At 46.4% G+C, this 19,284-nt stretch overlaps 1 protein-coding gene and 1 long non-coding RNA gene across 3 annotated transcripts in view; one reads left to right on the forward strand and one right to left on the reverse strand.

Moving 5' to 3' along the window:
* GNAO1 (G protein subunit alpha o1) overlaps nt 1–19,284 on the reverse strand; it is a 171,523-nt gene that overhangs the window by 114,226 nt on the left and 38,013 nt on the right. The gene's annotated exons all lie outside the window — the stretch shown is intronic.
* Nucleotides 16,412–19,284, forward strand: part of LOC123855454 (uncharacterized) — a 36,291-nt gene continuing 33,418 nt past the window's right edge. Inside the window, exon 1 of the long non-coding RNA XR_008507317.2 lies at nt 16,412–16,497. This is a non-coding gene — a long non-coding RNA (uncharacterized LOC123855454). The remainder of the gene's footprint in view (nt 16,498–19,284) is intronic.

Consider the following 19,284-nt stretch of genomic DNA (forward strand, 5'->3'; position numbering starts at 1 on the left):
AAGACTGCCCTCCCCAAAGCACATTCACTGGATTTTCTGTCAATACCAGGAAAGTGGAACAGTTTCCATTCTAGGAGTGAGTTTCTGAAGCACAGTGTTGAGATGTTGGGGCTTCATTTGAGTTTAGCAGGGAAGAAGGCTGTGGCGGTGTCCGCCATGACTTTAGAAGGAAGCATATCTAGCTTCATGTTTTCAAACAAAACTCCTGACTCTGCCACCCAAACCTGTTCCTCCTGTGTTCTTCTATGTCTCAGTGAGCAGCATCTCCATTTTATCAGTTACTCGGGGCCCCAAACCTTGGACTCACCCTTGACTCCTTCTTTCTCTCACACTCAACAATCAATAGGAAAGGAAATCCTGTTGGCTTTGCCTTCAAAACAGGTCCAGAACCCGACCGCCCTACTGTCTCCCTAAAGCACTATTGTCCTGATCGAAGTCACCACAGTGTCTCTCTTGAGGAACTCCAACAGTTGCCTAAGCATCTTCCTGCTTCTAGTCCTTGTTCCTAGGCTGTTCTGCACAGTGAGATCAATACTTTCCAAAGACTCCCACTCAGAATGGAAGCTCAAGCAAGTCCTTGCTACAGCCTCACACATGGCTAATGCGAGCCTCCTGCGCCCTCCCCTGACCTCCTCTTTCCCCACCCCACCATGCGCCAGCCCTTAAACACGTGAGGCCCCATGTCAGGGCCTTTGCTGTTCCCTCTGCTGGGGAAACTCTTCCCACTCTCCCACACTTCCTTCAATTCTGTGCTTAAAGTTACCTTGGAGGGGATGTCTCTGACCACCCTCAGCTCCCTCTATTCCCCTTCCTGGGCTTTATTTTCCTTCTTAGCTTACCTGCCCCTGACATACTACTTTTCTCTCTCTTTGGTGGCTCTGTCTTATTCACCGCTGCACCTCAAAGACCAGAGCAGCTCTAGGCACAGAGCGGGTGCCTGTTCAGTGGACAAACTCTTTGTATCCCCCCCTGCTCTCAGCACAGGATTTTGTACCTAGTAGGAGCTCACGAAGTTTGTTTCTTAGATTTCACATTCATAATGATTTCATGTTCACATCAGTACCCTGATTTCATTTCTGGCAGAAATGAAGGTTTCTTTGCTACATATGGACAAGGACTGGAGAATATCACAGAAAAACAGAAATAACAGTTAAGGGTGGCAGAGGTTTTTGTATGATAAATTCTCTGTTATGATAGCAAAAATGAAAGGCATACATATACTGTTAAAAATTATTTCAAAGAATTGTGCATGTTTTTCTTAGCATTGTTTTTTTTTTTTTTTTTTAAAGATTTTATTTATTTATTTGAGAGGGAGAGAGAGAGCACAAGCGAGGGAGCAGCAGAGGGAAGGGGACAAGCAGACTCCCTGCTGAGCAGAGAGCCTGATGCGGAGCTCTATCCCAGGACCCTGAGATCATGACCTGAGCCGAAGGCAGATGCTCAGCTCAACTGACTGAGCCACCCAGGCACTCCCTTAGCATTGTTCTTCATTTTTTAAAAAAGATTTTATTTATTTATTTGAGAGACATAGAACGAGAGAGAGCAGGAGCAGGGAGGAGATGAAGAAACAGACTCCCACCAAGCAGGGAGCCTGATGTGGGACTCGATCCTAGGACCCTGAGATCATGACCTGAGCTGAAGGCAGACACTTAACCAGCTGAGCCACCCAGGCATCCCAGCATTGTTCTTTAAAGCAAAGCAGTTTGTGTTGTGGTCAAGGCAAGGACAAGTGAGACTGTGCAGACAAAATTTCCCTCAGAACCCCTAACCCTCAAAGACACTTATAGAGGGACTTCAAATCTTTATGAGTAATTTTCTGAGAGCTGTGATCCTTAACTGGTATTTGTAAAAATACACATTCAATATCATAATTGCTTTGTCTTTACAGGATACTTAATTTGCAATTCCAAGCATGGAGATTATTTATCAAGAAGTGGCACAGGTTAACAATTTTTTTTTTTTTTTGCCTTAGCATTCAGTCTAGCCCTCTATCTTGGGCAGAATACTTGCAAATATTCCTTCACCCAGGCAGTATTCATCAAGAATCAACCATATTCCTGCCCAAGGAGCCCCTGGTCTCCCTAGGGGGACGAATGGGTGCCTCTTTTCACAGGGTTTCAAGGAAGAAGATGTGAGTTGGGCTTTGGAGGACTGTTCAACTCATTGTAATCCAATTATTTATTGAGCATCTACTATGTGCCCAGTGCTCTGCTTAGGCCCTGTAAATCCAAAGACAGGGGATGGTCCACAAGAGGCTTATAATCCCGTATGTGAGGTAAGATCTAGAGAAAAACTAACCTTAATAAAAAGCAGCAAAATGTCAGATGTCGCAAGAGAAAAGAAAAACCACCCATGTTCTAAAGGGGCTCAGAGGAGGAGGAAGCAGAGCTGACGGAGAAATCAGGTGTGGCTTTGGGAGAACCATGACACTTCTCGGCCTAGGACAGGTGGGCGTGACAGGCAGAGATGTGGGACATGTGGGCGGGGTTATTCCAGGTAAAGGAAAGTGTGCGCTCCAAGGCAGGGGGGGAGACAGCGGAGTGCAGGGTGCCGGCCAGCCCTGGCCTGCATGCTCTGGGGAGTTCAGAGGGGTGTGTGTGTGTGTGTGTGTGTGTGTGTCTGTGTGAGAGAGAGAGAGAGAGAGAGAGAGAGAGAGAGAGAGACTGGGAGGGGAGCTGAGCCAGGCAAAGGCTGCTTCAGCAGGCATGTGGACATTGGATTACACCGGGGAGAAAGGAGAAAAATGACCAGTTAAAGAGGCTGTCACTCTAGGGGTGGGTCACGTAGGAGGTTTAACTTGGCAAAACGGGCTTTTTATTAACACTTTGTATTGATGTCACATATTCTTTTTTTTTTTTTTAAGATTTTATTTATTTATTTGACAGAGAGAGAGAGTCACAGCGAGAGAGGGAACACAAGCAGGTGGGGTGGGAGAGGGAGAAGCAGGCTTCCCACCAAGCAGGGAGCCCGATGCGGGGCTCGATCCCAGGACCCTGGGATCATGACCTGAGCCGAAGGCAGACGCTTAACGACTGAGCCACCCAGGCGCCCCTCATATATTCTTTTTATGTGTACAAAATAGTACACCATAAAAAGGCCTATTTGATTAATTGATTTAATGAACAAACACAAATTAAACTTTTGCTCTTTACGAAAACTTTGTGAAGAGGCGGATACCCAGGGAATTGAGCTGGGAGGGCTGGAGCGGGGGCAAGAGTTGTAGGAAAGGAAAGGTGAGGAGGCAGGAGAGGAAGGACCCAGCAGCCTGGCCGCAGGGAAGACAGTCGGGCTCGGGGGACACATGAGGGAGAACGAGGAGCACAGACAAGAACCATAGTAGAGTGCTGGGGGGACAGTGGTGCTGTGAGTGCTTCCTGAAGGAAAATCCTGGGCAGAGGAGAAGCATCTCTGATGCGTGAACGCACTGGCTCCCTCCCTGTCCTGGGCCCCTGCCCGGAAGTTCCCTAGAGCTGCATTTAGCTGGGAGACCCTGAACTTGATCAGGCACCCGTGGGCAGTGGCAGGGCCCAGGGACGCCTGCAACAGGATCCCTGCTTCTGTGTACAGGGCTCCGGTGTCCCAGATTGTGACCCGGCGGTGTCACCATGAACACAGACCCCATGCGAGAGGTTTTTCTCACTGATGCCCTTTGTGATTACAACTGGCAGATTTAAACAGGGGTTTTCCATAATATGACCTTTGAGGAAAGCTTAACGACTGTCTTAGGAGGACCTGAGACTCACGAGCCCTGAGGAGCTGGATGAAAAGGAGAGTTTGGGTGGTAGGGCTGCTCTCTGACTTCACCTCAAAGAGGTGTCTCTGCAGGGGTCATGTTTCCCCCTAAGTCAGGCAGACAGGTATGCGCCCTGAGGTCGTAACCTGGGGGGTGGCTGGGCTGTGAGGAAAGGAGACGAAGTTTGGAGACCTAACTTCTGTCTCTGACTCACTCAGGGACCCTACAGAGATCTCAGCTGGGAAGAAGCAGAGTCATCGTGAACTGGGCTCTGGACTCGGAAGGTCTGGGTCTGAATTCTGCTGCCCTTCCCCCAACACACCCGAACTAAATTACAAGCCTCCCACTAGCCTCTCTCCCAAAACGCCTGTATTTTCCACAGTTTGTAATGAGATTGCTTTGTGTGCGTGTGTTGATTGTTGCTCTCCTCTATAAAACTTTCTAAGCCCCATGAGGACATAGGCCATGCTTGTATTGCTCATCGTTTTGTGCCCAGGGCAGTACCTGACCTGGTACACGGAAGTATTTATTCACCGTCTGCTAAGTGAATAGATGTCCCTGGTGAGCAAATGCCTTGAACCTCCCTGGGTGTTTCTGGCGCACATGAAGCACTCAGCATCTTGCACGGCCATCAGAACCACCTAATGGATGGTAGCTGCCCATTAGTGCCTCTGAGAAAACAAGGAGCTCGGGCTGGATTTTCAGAAGTTAAAGCAGAAAGCAGATGACCATCTGTCGCACTAACCCCACCATTTTGAGAATGGAGTGCTCTGCACAGGGAGGGGAAGTGATCTGCCCTGACGATCTTCCGAAGGAAGCCGCCCTTCCTCCGCCCCCTCAGCTGTAGCCTCCAGACTTGGTACTGTGAGCGTCTCAACTGCTATTTTTCTTGTTCTCCGTGGGCCATGTTTTGACAGAGAAAGTACACCGTATCAGTTCCCAAATCTTACGGATTCCTTTGGGGCCAGCTGAAATGCTATCTCCTCCAGAAAACCTCCCTTGGGTCCTGAGCATCCAATAGCTGCTCCTTACATACAAGAGCCCCAGCCCTCCATCTGGCCCACGCATTTTCTGCCTTCGCATTCGGGTGATTAGTGCATGCGCCTGCAAAACATTTACCTTCTGGGTCAGGAACACATCCACATCAACTTCTACCTGCTTCACAAATACAGAGGGAAGGCCTGCTATGTTTGTGCGTTAATGAGTCAGCGAGCAAGATTTCCTGGCTCCCCGAAGGCATACCACTCTCTAACTGGCCAGGGCCATGAACTCTTCTACAAAAGACCTGAGCATCACCCCACCCAAGCTGAATCAAATGCAGCATCGAGGCTGTGATTCCAAGACAAATCCATACAAACTGAATTTAGTAGCTGCACAGAGCAGAAGCAGCTGTCATGGGTTGCGACGGATGGATAAATGACCCTGACTAACAGAGTAGCCCCAGCCCAAGAGAAAGGCCACATCTCCCTGGACTAACAGTGGTAGATGAGATGTCTTTTTAAACAAGCCAAAAAGGGTTTCCTCGTCTATAAAAATAAGTAAGTGTTGTTCAGTGGCTTCTTCTTGGCTCAGTTGTCTTTAGACTCTCGTGTAGGCTGATCCCAAAGGCACTGTTTTACACAATGGAAACATTTTAGTAAAACAGGTTTTGAAAATTAGTGCTGGAATAGGCCTGAGGGGCCATCAATGGAGTCTATACCTCAATTATTCCTAATCTGGTTTATTTGCAGAGCTCCCTAGGTACAACGGAGGATGGTGTTAGTGAGTGGGCCTGGGGCCTGGCCTTCTGCTGAAAGAGAAAAAGCTCTGGTGGCCCAGAGCACTGCGGGCCCTGCCCATTCTTCTGACGGCACGGGTGCTGGGCCAGCCTGGCTGTGGTGGCCAGTCGCCCACCGGCTGATTACCTTGGCTCCAGCCTTCCACAGGGAACTCCTGAGGGAGGAGGAGAGGCCTCCCTAGCTGGGATCTGAGTGACCAGAGGAAGCCAAGAGTCCAGGGCAGGGCAAGTCCCCTGGGAGTCAAAGGCCCTTGGAGGATCACCAGTCTGACAGAGAGGTAGAGGCTTCCAGACGTGTGCTGGCCTCCCCCAACGAGTGGCCCAGAAAACAGGCTATGAAGGCTTGTACCACACAGTCCTTCTCAAGCAGTGAAGGATTCAATTTCTTATTCTAGCTAAGCAGAGTCAGATATGTAACTGCTAATCAGAGCTTCTCATCAGCCTGAGGTAACCAGGGTTACTGCCCTGGTTGGATGTAATTCCAGCCCAGAGCAAAGACACTCCACAGTCTCATTAGACTGCGAGGCCTTTTCACAGATAGGATCACGGCTAGATTTTTTTTTTTTTTTTAATGCTAAAGGTTGTCTACAGACCTGTATTACTACCTTCAAAACCCCAGGATGTGGCCCTCTTGCATCTGGCCTAAGATACGGTTTAAGAGAAGAGGAAACAAGCCCAGTAATGCTGTACCTTAACTGAGGTCTGTGTGAATTAGTGTAGATGGCCATGCACACAGTGTTTCTTGGGTGTCTTTCTCTTTTATGGACATGTGTTCAAGTAGACAGTGACCCCCCCCAAAGGACAGGGACCCCTTTCCTTTATATCTAGTACAGCACAGTGAGTGGCCAAGAGTGGGGGGATCTGGTACCAGACTACAATTCTACCTCCACTGTGTGCTTGCTACTTGACCACAGACACAGCACTTAAGCTCTATGCCTCATTTTCCTTATGGGCTAAGGTCAGGGTAGTACCTGGGGCAACTCTGCCTGTTTCTTCAGCTGCAAAATGGGGGATATTCATATATAAGGTGTACCTCCTTGGGTGACTGTAAAAATAAAGTCAGTTAATAGAGATAAAATGCTCAGAACTGTGTCTGGCACTTAGTAAGTACTCAATAAATATTTTTAATAGCTTTATTGGGATATAATTCACATACCATACCATTCACCTATTTAAAGTGTACAATTCCGGTGATGGGTATTAAGGAGGGCACATTCTGCATGGAGCACTGGGTGTTATACGCAAACAATGAATCCTGGAACACTACATCAAAAACTAATGATGTAATGTATGGTGATTAACATAACATAATAAAAAAAAATAAAATGCTTTGAATTAAAAAAAATAAAGTGTACAATTCAATGGTTTTTGGCATATTCATAGATATGTGCAATCATCACCACACTCAATTTTGGACATTTTTTGTTACCTCAAAAAGAAACCCTGTAACCATTAGCTATCACCCCACTCCCCACAACCCCTCCCATGTCCCTTCTCATACCTAAGCAACCGGTGATCTATTTTCTGTCCCTATCAATTTCCCTATTCTGGACTTCCATACCAATGGAATCTTATAGTATGTGGTCTTTTATAACTAGCTTTTCTTACTTAGTACAATGCTTTTAAGGTTCATCCACGTTATAGCATGCATCAGTATTTCATTTCCTTTTATGGTCAAATGATATTCCATAGTATGGATGTATCTTTTGTTTACCCACATGTCTATTTGGGTTGTTTTCCAACCATGAAGTCATAAAGTCAGGCCACAGAGTCATAAGGTAACTCTATGTTTAATTGTCTGAGGAGCTGCCAGATTGCTTTCCACGGCAGCTGTACCAATTTTCCATTCCCACCAGGAGTGTATGAGAGTTCTGATTTCTCCATCCTTGACCCACACTAGTTTTCTGACTTTCTAATTCTAGCCATCCTAGTGGGTGTTAAGTGGTATCTTATGGTTTTTATTATTTGCATTTTTCTGATGGCTAATGATGTTGAGCATCTTTTCATATACTTCTTGGCTATTTGTATATCATCTTCGGGGAAGCGTCTATTTAGATCCTTTGCCCATTTTTAAATTAGGATATTTGTCTTTTGAATTGTAAGAATCCTTTATATATTCTGGATACAAATCCCTTATCAGATATATGAATTGCAAATATTTTCTCCCATTCTTTGGGTTGTCTTCGCACGTTCTTCATGATGTCCTTTGAAACCCGAAAGCTTTTAATTTTCATGAAGCCCAATTTATTTATTTTTAAATTTTGTTGCTTGTGCTTTTGGTGTCATATCTAAGAATCCTTTACTAAACTCATAAAGATTTATCCTTGTGTTTTATAGTTTTTGCTCCTACATTTAGGTCTTTGATCCATTTTGAGAAAAATCTTATATATGGTATGAGGTAAGGGTCCAACAATATTCTTTGGCATGTGGCTATCCAGCTGTCCCAGTACCATTTGTTGAAAAGACTATTCTTTCCTCCTTGAATGGTTCTGGCATCCTTGTAAAAAATCAGTTGGCTGTATATGTAATAAGTTTGTTTCCGGACTCTCAGTTTTATTCCATCAATCTATACATCTATTCTGTGTCACTACCACACTGTTTGATTACTGTTGCTTTGTAGTAAGTTTTGAAACTGGGAGGTGTAAGTCCTATTTTCTTTTTCTTTTTTCAAGATTGTTTTGGCTATCTGGGTTCCCTGAAATTCCACATGAATTTAAGAATCAGCTTGTCAATTTCTACAAAGAAGGCATCTGGGATTCTGATAGGCTTTGCAATGAATCTGCAGATCACTTGGGGGAGATGATTGAATAAATATTAACTTTTCTCCCATCTTCTTCCTGCTCGTCCTCCTCCTCCTACCACCACCACTACGACTGTTACCTTTTAGCATTATGAGAAGTAAATAAAATAACCCATGCAAAGTGCCTGCATGTAGTAAGAGCTCAATACATGTTTGTTATTAGTGTTTTTGCAGTCCCTGAGGCTGTCCTATGCTGGCAGGAGAGTGGGCTGAGTGACCTCCACAACCCCCTGATTCTGGTGGTGACCACCCTGTAATGCAGGCTGTTTCCAGGTATGGTACAGGGAACTCCCAAGTCCAGGGCTTTTCATTTTCCCAAGTGTGGCTTCCCCCTGAGGCTCAAGGCCGGGGTCTCTGCCAGCAGTACCACGACCTCAGCTCCTTTTCAGCTCCCACGGCCTGTAATCAGAAGCTCCTGTGAGTGATATAATCCACACACACTCCATCAAAATGCCTTCTCAGCTGCCTTGGCAAGAAGGGATGCGAGGACTGCATGGTAAGGAAGAGAACGGGTCTGATTTAGCATTTCTCACACTTTAGTCACTCAAGGACCACCCTCATGATATGTGCTCATAGCCATGTACCACCAGACTTGATTAGCTTAGTAGTTTAATATAATTCTATATACTAGAAACAAATATATCTTATTATTTAAAAAAAGAAACTTTATATTGTTGCCTTAAATGGAAGTCAGTATCACATGATTTAAATAGGAGATAACCATGAAAATAAATACAATGGAAACAAAACCATATAATAAAATGCTCTCTGTTAAAAAAAGATCAGCAGACCGTAGAGGGGGATGTTAAAGACCTCTTAGTGTCCAACTTTCTGAAACTCTGTCCTCGACTTGATCAGAAGGACTGGAAGAGAACACAAGAGGGGCTCACTTCCCCCCATTTAGTGACCGAGTGGTATCCAATGTTGCACACCAGGCTGAGAAAGGGACTTGAGAAGTGAGGCTTCCCCACCCCCCAGCTTTGCTGCTCCATTATCCTGGCATTCCCTGATGGTGGGAACTCCCACACAGGCTCTGGGCATCATTACCCACCCAAAGTGTTCTGAAGTCCGTGGGGAAAGTCCCACAGGAGCGCTGCATGGTCGGGAGCAGAGCACTGCACGGTCGCTCTTGAGCTGCAGAACACAACTGCTCTGTTCTCAAGGTCTTCCCCTGCTCCGTGATACAGGGAGGAGAGCCTGGGCCACCAAGCACACACAGTGTGAGGACAGAGCCCTACAGAGAGGGGATGGTGCTGATGCCAGCTTCCCAGAAGGAGCGTTTTTCCCCCTGGAGGCACCTTGGCACTGGCTGTCCCCTGCCTTCTCCCTCTGCACAAGGGTGGCTATACTGAGGGGAGACAAATCAAACCAGAGCCCGTAGAGAACCTGTCCTATTACAGTTTTCCAAATAGCCCTTCTGCACCTGGGCTCGGAAGGATGACCCCACTAGAGAACCCCTTGGCCTGCTTCACAGCTCACAGCCTTGTTACTACCCTCAGCACGCTGTGCCTGGAGAGAGAGGAAATCACAACCTTAAACCAAGATTAAGTCACAAAGCGCCACTTAGAATGTTGTGTAGGCAATTCATGGAGGAACTGGCAAAGGTCTACAGAAACGGGAAAAATTAGATTCTGATACAAGATTCAGAGAAAAGTCCAAGACAACAGAAGAAATGCCATCCAACTGACATGTTTAAAAATATACACATATGGGACCCAGCACCCAATGAAAGCATTAAACAGGGCCATGACTGATGGGACAAAAAACAAGCCATTTTAGGGAAATTGTGGAAACCTGCTACTACCCTGGGGAGTGAAGTTACTCTGGTGTCCACATCTGCCTCCTCCATAGACACCTGAAGGCAAGGCAACAGGCATTGGGCATCCGCTAAATTTGGACCTGGGGTAACTAAACTAAACTAAATTTGGATATGGGGAACAGCAAAAACACTTGGCATAGCTAGAGGGACAAGTAAGGGTCCAGGGAATGGTGTTCACGAGACAAAGTGTCCCCACACATGCCTTTTAGCCCTCCTGATCCCAGCACAGACTGAGCTGGAACCAATGAGCAACCGCTTCCGCAGAGGCTGCTGAGGAGACTTTGAGATGCATGTCCCACCTCTTCCTCAGCCATCAGGAGCTGGCTGAGCCCCTGTCCTGAACCCAGCACGTGTTATATGAGGCTTCCTGCTTCACTTTCCAGACCAGCCACCCGTTCATCTTCTGCAGTCCCACAGGACAATGACAAATTGTTCTGATTTGAAAGCTTGATCTACCTTTGTGGAGATAGGACTCCTCTTCTGAATGGCCCAAGGGCAGTTACTAAGACCTTTCTCCTCCAAAGGCAATACCATAGCCTCTGCCAAGTTGCCCATCCCTAAGATGCTGTATGCTATCTGTTTCTATCTTTTGAATAGAAATGGAATAAATAGCAATCTTATTTATCCACCTTTGGAAAGACATCCATGGCCAAAGGCTTCAGTGATAATTAACAATAACATTCAGAAGGGTGTGGCGCCTGGATTGTATGTAGTGGGCTCCCACATTAGCCAATCTGTTCTAAATACGAAAATTCTTAACTTTTCCCCCACATAATAAACATTCAGCAATTATCTCTAGAACTTATCACTAAAACAATTCTTCATTAAAACCAGAAGAATAAGATGCTTCAGTACCTCTGGATAGAGGCTCCGAAAGGGGACAGATATTATTATCCGGCAGCGTCTTACCAGTCCTTGTGGGCTCAGCAGCTGGGGGGGACAGGGCCAGTCCAGTATGTTCCTAGGAGGGTTTTTTTCCAGCTGCAGTGAGCCTAGACTGGAGGAGGGAACACTGACCTGGCTGCTTTTTATTAAAGCATCTAATTACCAAAGAGAGTTCTATTAAAACATTTTCTTTGCTGCGGCAACCTACTCAGTGCTTCTGAGTGGCACCAAGGCAACTTCCCATGGTATGCACAGTGCCAAAGTGGGCGGTGCATTTTACAGAGCTGGCCTTCACCTTGGCCATGGCTCATGGCTGATGCACTGAGCATACTCATAATTACAACGCACAAAGGGAAGGGTCTCAGCCTCGTGTTTGTGATTGGCAGCTGCAAAACTTCTAAAGGTGCTCAAGATGGTGAGTTTGTGATGGTAAAGTGCATTTTCTATTGTTTCTGTCTCTAACGGCAAGACAAGAGAACCAAAAGGAAAAGATCTTTCAAGAGGTCCACACAGCAAAGTGATACGCAATTGTATTTATTTGATATGGGAAAATGTTCAGAGCCCGTATTAAGTATAAGGAGGGTTAACAAAAGTATGTGTTCAGTTTGATATTAATTTTTGTTTAAAAACACACACACATGCATTGAAAGAAGTCTGGAAATATATACACCAAAATGCTAACTGTGGTTTCCTTGAGTAGTGGAAATGCAGGTGATATTTCTTTTCTTCCATTTTTAAATCTTTATATCCTAATTTATCTACAATAAACAAGTATTAATTGTGAGCGAACGTGTTATTAAGAATAAATGTGTGGGGCGCCTGGGTGGCTCAGTCGGTTAAGCGACTGCCTTCGGCTCAGGTCATGATCCTGGAGTCCCAGGATCAAGTCCCATGTCGGGCTCCCCGCTCGGCGGGGAGTCTGCTTCTCCCTCTGACCCTCTCCCTTCCCTCTCATGTGCTCTCTCTCTCTCTCTCTCTCAAATAAATAAATAAAATCTTAAAAAAAAAAAAAAAAAGAATAAATGTGTGTATGGGAGGGCATGCCAGAGCAATGGGTCTGAATCTACTGCTGCCTGTCTTGTTCTCCACGGTGGAGACAGACCAAGAGCAGAAGCAGAGTTGGGGGCAACAATGGCTCTCCAGAACCTGTTTTCCAAAAGAAGGACCTTTTCGACAAATTTTTATAGCTACATTGACATCACCAACATTCACAGAGAACGTCTTGGGCCGCAAAGCAAGATCCAGAGACTATGGCACTGTTATCAGACGTCTGCCCCTACCTTTCAACCTGGTCTCAGCTCTGAGACGGCAAAGCCCAGCTGTACCTCTGAACGCACATGTAGGCAAGGACATCTGGGTGTGTCTTTGGCCAGGATGCACCTTTTTCTTAAAGAAAAATAATGCACCTTCTAGATTAAGAGGGAAAGAAGGAGCTGCCAACCTGCATCTCGGCCTGTATCTCAAACCCCAGGCTCAGCTGGCACCCGACACAGGTTGTCACAGATCAGAGAAGCCTGACCCTCTTAGCCCCACCTTCTAAAAACCTCATCTTGTGGCCAAGTAGCAGAAGGATCCAAAAAGTCCACTGGAAAAAGTGCTCCTCCCTATGTAGGTACATGTGGGTGTCCGTGATGGGCATCCATGATGGAGACCCTCTGTCACCTGAGACTTCAGCCCATGCACCTCCTTTTCCTAGCACTTCCTTAGAACATGGTAAAATGAGCCTGGGTGGCTCAGTTGGTTGAGCGACTACCTTCGGCTCAGGTCATGATCCTGGAGTCCCTGGATCGAGTCCCGCATCGGGCTCCCTGCTCGGCGAGGAGCCTGCTTCTCCCTCTAGCCCTCCCCCCTCTCATGTACTTTCTCGCTCTCTCAAATAAATAAATAAATCTTAAAAAAAAAAAAAAAAAAGAACATGGTAAAATGTATGAAATAATGCTTTGGGCTCAAGGCTTTGAGAAAACTTGAGAAAGGAGGTTATATCGTAGCCAATAATGGATTATACGGATGAGACTATACAATCGGTACCCCCAGGTATCTAGACACCGAACTTTCTCACCCACTGCCAGCTGGCCTTGCAACGTGCGGCTGCTAAATAAACAAGGAAGGACTCATGTTTTAATTTAGATGACTTTGTGCTCCATAACTTGTCCATTTTTTTTTTTCTTGGAGCCAGAGTGTTTGTTATTTCTTTGCAATTTCAGAAGTTATGAAATGATTCATGGTTTTGTTGGAGCTGAAGTCAACCAAAACCATTCATAATTGTGAACAATCTCTGTTATTGTTAGAGGGAAAACGCCAAGGCATCTGTGCTTCCCAAAAACACATGGGGGGAGAATTCCAGTTTGGAAATGGAACGGCTGTGCTTTTCCCCTTAGAGTTAAATTTACACAGACTGATTTCCAGGGAGATCGTTGCGTTCTTCTGGTTGGAACCAGAATGTGATTTCTCCTCTCTCCTTCCTCTGTTGGACACAGGGCATCCACGTGGTGACACTCTGCACACTGGTAATGACCCAGTAGAGGCCAGTCTCCCTTCCGAGGGTGGGATTCATGCAAGTAGCACCATATCGATCTTATTCACCCCAAAATACAGCTTGCACATAGTAAGTGCTTAAAATAAATATCTGTTGGATGACTGCACAGACCGCACTAGACTAATGTTATTATTATTTAGTTCTTTGATTCTTCATATTTATTTGTGTTGGTTGATAATACCTACAACTGTAAGAGAGACTAATCCAAACAAATCGAGAGAGAAGAATAAAATGATGGTGATGGTGATGGTGACATTTAGGATGATGATGGCAAATGCTCTCTGAACGCTTTTTATCTGCCACCAGCATGCTAAATACTTTATATAGAGCATTCCATTCCACTCAATCCTCACGACTTTATAAATTAGGTTCCATTATTATTCCCATCTTATGGATGAGGTATGTGAGGCACAGATAAATGAAATAAACTTAGCCAGGACTGCCCAGTAGTTAGTAGTGGAACTAAACACAGACATCCAAATGTGCCAACCCATACAGTCCACCAACACTTTCTGCCACTGGAGAAAGCACTTCTGACTACCCCTTCCAGAATGTATCCAGTATCTGAAAATATTTAATGGTGGTAAAGCCTCATTCTCTATTGAGTGTCTTCAGACTCTGAGTCTGAATTTGTGAAACAAACCAAAGTTATTCAAAGCCATAAGGTATGTGATGATCACAGAAGTTTGGGAACAAAGCTGCTGGTGTGATGATGAGGCCATGAGACCAGTTTGCTCTGCTAAGTCATGGACTAGCCAGGAAAGATCACTCCAAGAGAGAAGCAATGTGGTGTAGCGAAACAGAGCACTGGACTGGGAGTCAGGAGTTTTGTTTGCAGGATGACCAAAGACTGGTAGTTCATCTCTCTGAGCCTGGCCAATTAAACTGACGGGGCTGGCCTGGCCCAGTGAGGTTCAGACCTATCGGAAGTTATATGTGGGAATCTCTAAGGTCCCTAAGAAGGGTACCTCTACTTCCCCTTCCTCTCTTTCAGTCTGCCTCTGACAGTTAATTCCGCAGATTTAAACTGATCACTGTGTGTGTGTGTGTGCGTGTGTGTGTGCGCGCGCGCGTGCAGGGAATAGGAAAGCTACAGTCTAACATAGGCTCCCTTCTCCAACAGTTCTATGAAAGTTTGGAGTCTTCCAGTATCAACTACGGCCAGAATTGTCCCTACCACTCATTTCTTCTCTTCAGAGGAGATCAATGTAGATTTGCCAGCAAAGTCAACCAGTTCAGCATCTTCAGGAAAGATCTGAGAAGCAATGATGGGAGAACATAGTTTCCTCTTTACCTAAGAAGTCAAATCAAGCATGACTGCCTAGACTCAAATGGAGACTGGGCTGACAAATGATAAAGTCTTTATCTTAAGACCAATGCTTAGCTTCCCCATGTCAGAATGCGCTATGACCCAGACTCACCATCTCAGGTGAGTCCTGATCCCTCTTTGTGATGATTTCAAATGACAAAGACTTACCCAAATCGTGTACATAAAGTGGCCCTCTATTTCCCTTCCTGTTGGACACATGGCTGTGAGATGCACACAGGTCCAATGGTGAAGATCAATATCTTACCTCCTGCCAGAATCAATGCACATTCATCTTGGTCTCACAGGCTAGCTGCAAGGTGGGATTACGCTTTCTTAGTCCCAGGATAGAGCTAGGTGATGCGGTCAGAGGGTAAAAGGATGCAGAGGCTGTAGCTCGGACAACAGAGCAGTCAGGGAGGCCTGAAGAAGGCTGGGCACGCTGCACATCTCAGTCAAAGTCCCATGAAAGTGGCAGGTTCTTTCTTAGCAAGCATTCCACCATGAGCACTACCTTTGGAGACAAGTTTTAGATTGGTGTGTGCTCTAAGGGGGGCACCCCAGGAGCTGAGGGGAAATGCAGATTGCAGAGGCTGCCAGAGTGAAGGCCATTCACCTGCCATGTGTCCTGGTAGCCTCTGTGGGCATCAGCTTCCTCCTATGTAAAAGGGCCAGGTGGGATACATGCTCTCTTTAAGCTCCTGACTTCTCTGTGATTCTAAATCCACTTCATGTTTCTGGATGAGCTACACGGACTGAACCTTTTGTTAACATCCTGATGGCACATGCAGTCACAGGGAAATCCCGGAATTTCACATACTAGAAGAAATAACTCATCGCAATCATCAGCCCTCAAGAGGGCACAAACCTGATACCCTTTCCCCTGCCTCCAACCACACCCTCAGAGTTGTGAGCTGTGGCTAAGCATCTCTGCCTGGTCAGAGATTGGGTGTCATCTGTGGATCTCAAGCACCTGGCCCCACATTTAAGCTCCCGGGGGAGCTGGGGGTAAGAGAGATATGGATAACATTTGCAGGGGAAGCTGGTGGCTGAACCTTCACAAGCCAGGTGCAGTACAGCTGTAGATGGCCATTCACTTGTCCCCCTTAGTGAAACAGATCTCTGACCCAGACCATTGACCATGGGGAGAGAGGCAGACTGGTTTCTTCAATTCTCAGGGCTAGAACATGCTCTCTTGGGGGAATCTTTGAGGTGGAAAGGGCCATCTACACACCCACTGTGGTCACTAGAATGAGTGTTGTGGGGATGGGGGAGGTGGTGGTGCTGGTCCTATTCTGAACCATGTGCCCTCAAGAACTCCCATGCTCTCAGAGAAAACTCTCCAGATATGAGAAGCAAATGACCCAGGGACTGGGGGAAATGGAAGCTGCAGAACTGAGAGAAGCTGAGTAAGCTCTGAAATAGTTCATAGGCTCACCCAACCTTTCGCCTTTGGTGGGATCTCTCCAAACTGGCTGTTAGAACCCCATGGGAGAGCTGAGGAATCTCAGGCCTGGCTGAATCACAGCTAATCTCTTTTTCCAGCTGCACTTCCTGAAAGACAGCATTCAGCTACAGGACTCAAGCATTTCTGTCTACCCCCTCTCCAGAGATCAGTCTGATATGCACCCCTCCCCAACCGTAAGTATCCCCAGCCTAAGGACATTCTGGGCCAGAGGGCCAAGGCCATGAGCCTGGCTGGTCACACAAGTGTTGCTTAGACCTATGCCACTCCCTAGACTGGTTGCCGCTAGGTCCTCCAGCCATAGAGAGTGGGACAGACAGACTCCCCTTGGGGTGTCACCAGAGATCGGGAGGCTTTGGGCCACTCACAGTCCTTAAAAATACCTAAGTCTGGGTAAACCCTGGCTCCTTTAGGAATAAAACAATGTGGGAACACACTGCAATGAAATAGAGTGGAATTAATCTCTCAGCTTACATAGCCCAGGCAGAGTTGAGGTTACTGAAGGCAAAGAGAGGCCAGGGGCAAATCAATATCACAGCTTCCCAGCAGAGCCGGGTCAGCACAGAGTCTGGGTTGCTTATTTTGGTCTAGTGCCTCGGTTTTGTTTCCTCAAGAGAAAATAAAATCAACATTGGCAGACCAAGGGTTCACATGCCATTTTGTGGTGCAAACCCCAGCGGAAGGGATGTGGAGCCTGTGGTGGGGAGGATGGCAAGGTGGCTGGCCAAGGGGTTCTGGGTCCCGCTTTGACAGCAAGGGCTACTTCTCCTTCTGGAAAGCAGCGGTAGGGGCAGCCTCTTTCCTGCGACACTCCAAAGGTAAAGTGTTCTCACGCTGGCAACTCTCTGGCTGGGGCAAACACAGACCTGCGTGCAATAACCAGGAATAGAAATCCACGAGGCTCATAACCTCGAGGCCCGAAACGTTCAGATGACACTGTCACCTTCCAGGAAATTACCTCGCACTTTGCTTCTGAGTTCTACACCGTGACTTGCATCTTCTTGGGTGCCGGCTCCCCATTTATGCAGAGAAGATAGGGCAGAGGAAGCGAAAGCCTCACCCTGCAGAAAGCAGCTCATTTTTAACCTGGTACCTGCTCTGCTGGAATCCAATTCTCAGAAATGTGCTTTGCTGTCCATACAGAGGAGATCATCCATTTGTTTTCCCACTCATTCAACAAATCTTTACTAAGCATCTACTATGTGCCAGCCCCTGTTCTAAACACTGGGGGTACAGGAGTGAACAAAACAAAGTTGCTGCCTACAGAGAGCTCTCGTTCCAGGGATAATAATACTAATAGACAAGTGTTTAGTAAATGCTGGCGTTGCACGGCACACAATACTAAATGGATCTAAACATGGATCTCATGTTGTCCTAAAACAGCCTTAGGCAGATACTGTGAGCACCCCATCTAACAGGCGAGGGAACTAAGGCTATAGCCAAATTGAGTAACACTCCCTGGATACGGCAGGATTCAAACCCACTTAACTGCAATGACACTCTGCCTCCCAAGCTATGTGAGCATCATTGATGCCACTTCCGGACGGCTTGTCTTGAAATCCATTTGTGTAGAAGACGTTGTTTTACTATTCTCACGAAACAGAAAGAGCCTATACGCTGTCTTAAGACAATAAAAACAGAATCACAAAGATATAAAGAAGAGATGTCCTCATGAAGATGTCTTTCTTTCGTCCTTAGTAAGAAGAAGCAAAAGGCTAGTTGGGGGGACTCTACCTCTACCCCCTTTGAGGACTATTTTTTGCCCCAACGTATTTTACTATTAAAGTAAAAAAAAAAAGAAAAACCCCAGGAGTGTATAAAATAGAAAAGTTTGGTACTCCTTTGAGTGAGGGATGTAGTTGGTCTGTGGTTGGAGGAGACCAGGTCTGAGAGGCCGACAGTTTTTCATGCAAAAAAGAGTTCTGAGGTCAAACAAGTGTGGGGAATGCTGAATTATACAAAAAGAGTTGCTGAGATTTTTTTTTTTTTTTTAACTACAGAACTTCTCAGAGCCTTTCATATGCTAAGGACCACTGTGTTTTTCCAAGATAGGGATTTAATTGGCAGCATTTTCTAGACTTCCATGCCTTACAACTATTTTGTGGGGAGGTACAGAACACATGTTAAAAGTTCACGCAATCAGGGGCGCCTGCATGGCTTGGTCAGTTAAGCATCAGAGTCTTGGTTTCAGCTCAGGTCTTGATCTCAGGATCATGAGTTCGAGCCTCGCATCAGGCTCTGTGCGCAGCATAGTCTACTAAAGTTTCTCTCTCCCTCTCCCTCTGGCCCCTCCCCACTGTGTGTGTTCTCTCTCTCTCTAAACTAAATAAATAAATCTTAAAAAAAAAAACCCTCATGCAATCAGAATTCCAAGGACTACGAACTTGGGAAACACTCGACTCACTGGAACTCCTTGCTTTAGTCTGAAACATCATTTGTCTCACTGGGTACATTTCTGAAGATGTATGCATTTCTCAGCAACTACCTCAGATTTCTAAGGTTTAAGGGGGGGGTCCCATCATGTTAAAGCAGGCATCGGGAGGCCCTTGTGAAGGTTTGGGGGATTTTTTTTTGTAGGGGAGGCTGTAGGAGGAAGGAAACATCAAAAGAGAAACAAGAGTAAAGTAAGAATTAAAAAAAAAAAAGAGCAGGTTCTAATCTGGGCTCTGCCATTGTCTTGCTGCGTGCCCTTAGATAGGTCCTTTACCCACTTTGGGCATCAATCCCCACTTACCCTTCTGCAAGAGATGGACTAGATGGCCTGGGGGCCCCTCCAGTTCCCACAATCTCTCTCTCGCTATGATCTGCCACCCAGTGGCGGGCAGCATGGGGTGACACTGTAACTGAGACACACCTGCCTCCAGGGACCAGGCTCACCTTGCTGAGGGCCCTGCCCTGCTGGGAGGGTGGGCGGGCGGGGGAGGAAGGGTACCGAGCCTCAAAGGACCAGAGGCCTCTAGGGC

Source organism: Mirounga angustirostris, unplaced genomic scaffold, assembly GCF_029215605.1.
Source record: "Mirounga angustirostris isolate CCGP_5_RB_7025 unplaced genomic scaffold, mMirAng1.0.hap1 SCAF_16, whole genome shotgun sequence".
Lineage (NCBI taxonomy): Eukaryota > Metazoa > Chordata > Mammalia > Carnivora > Phocidae > Mirounga > Mirounga angustirostris.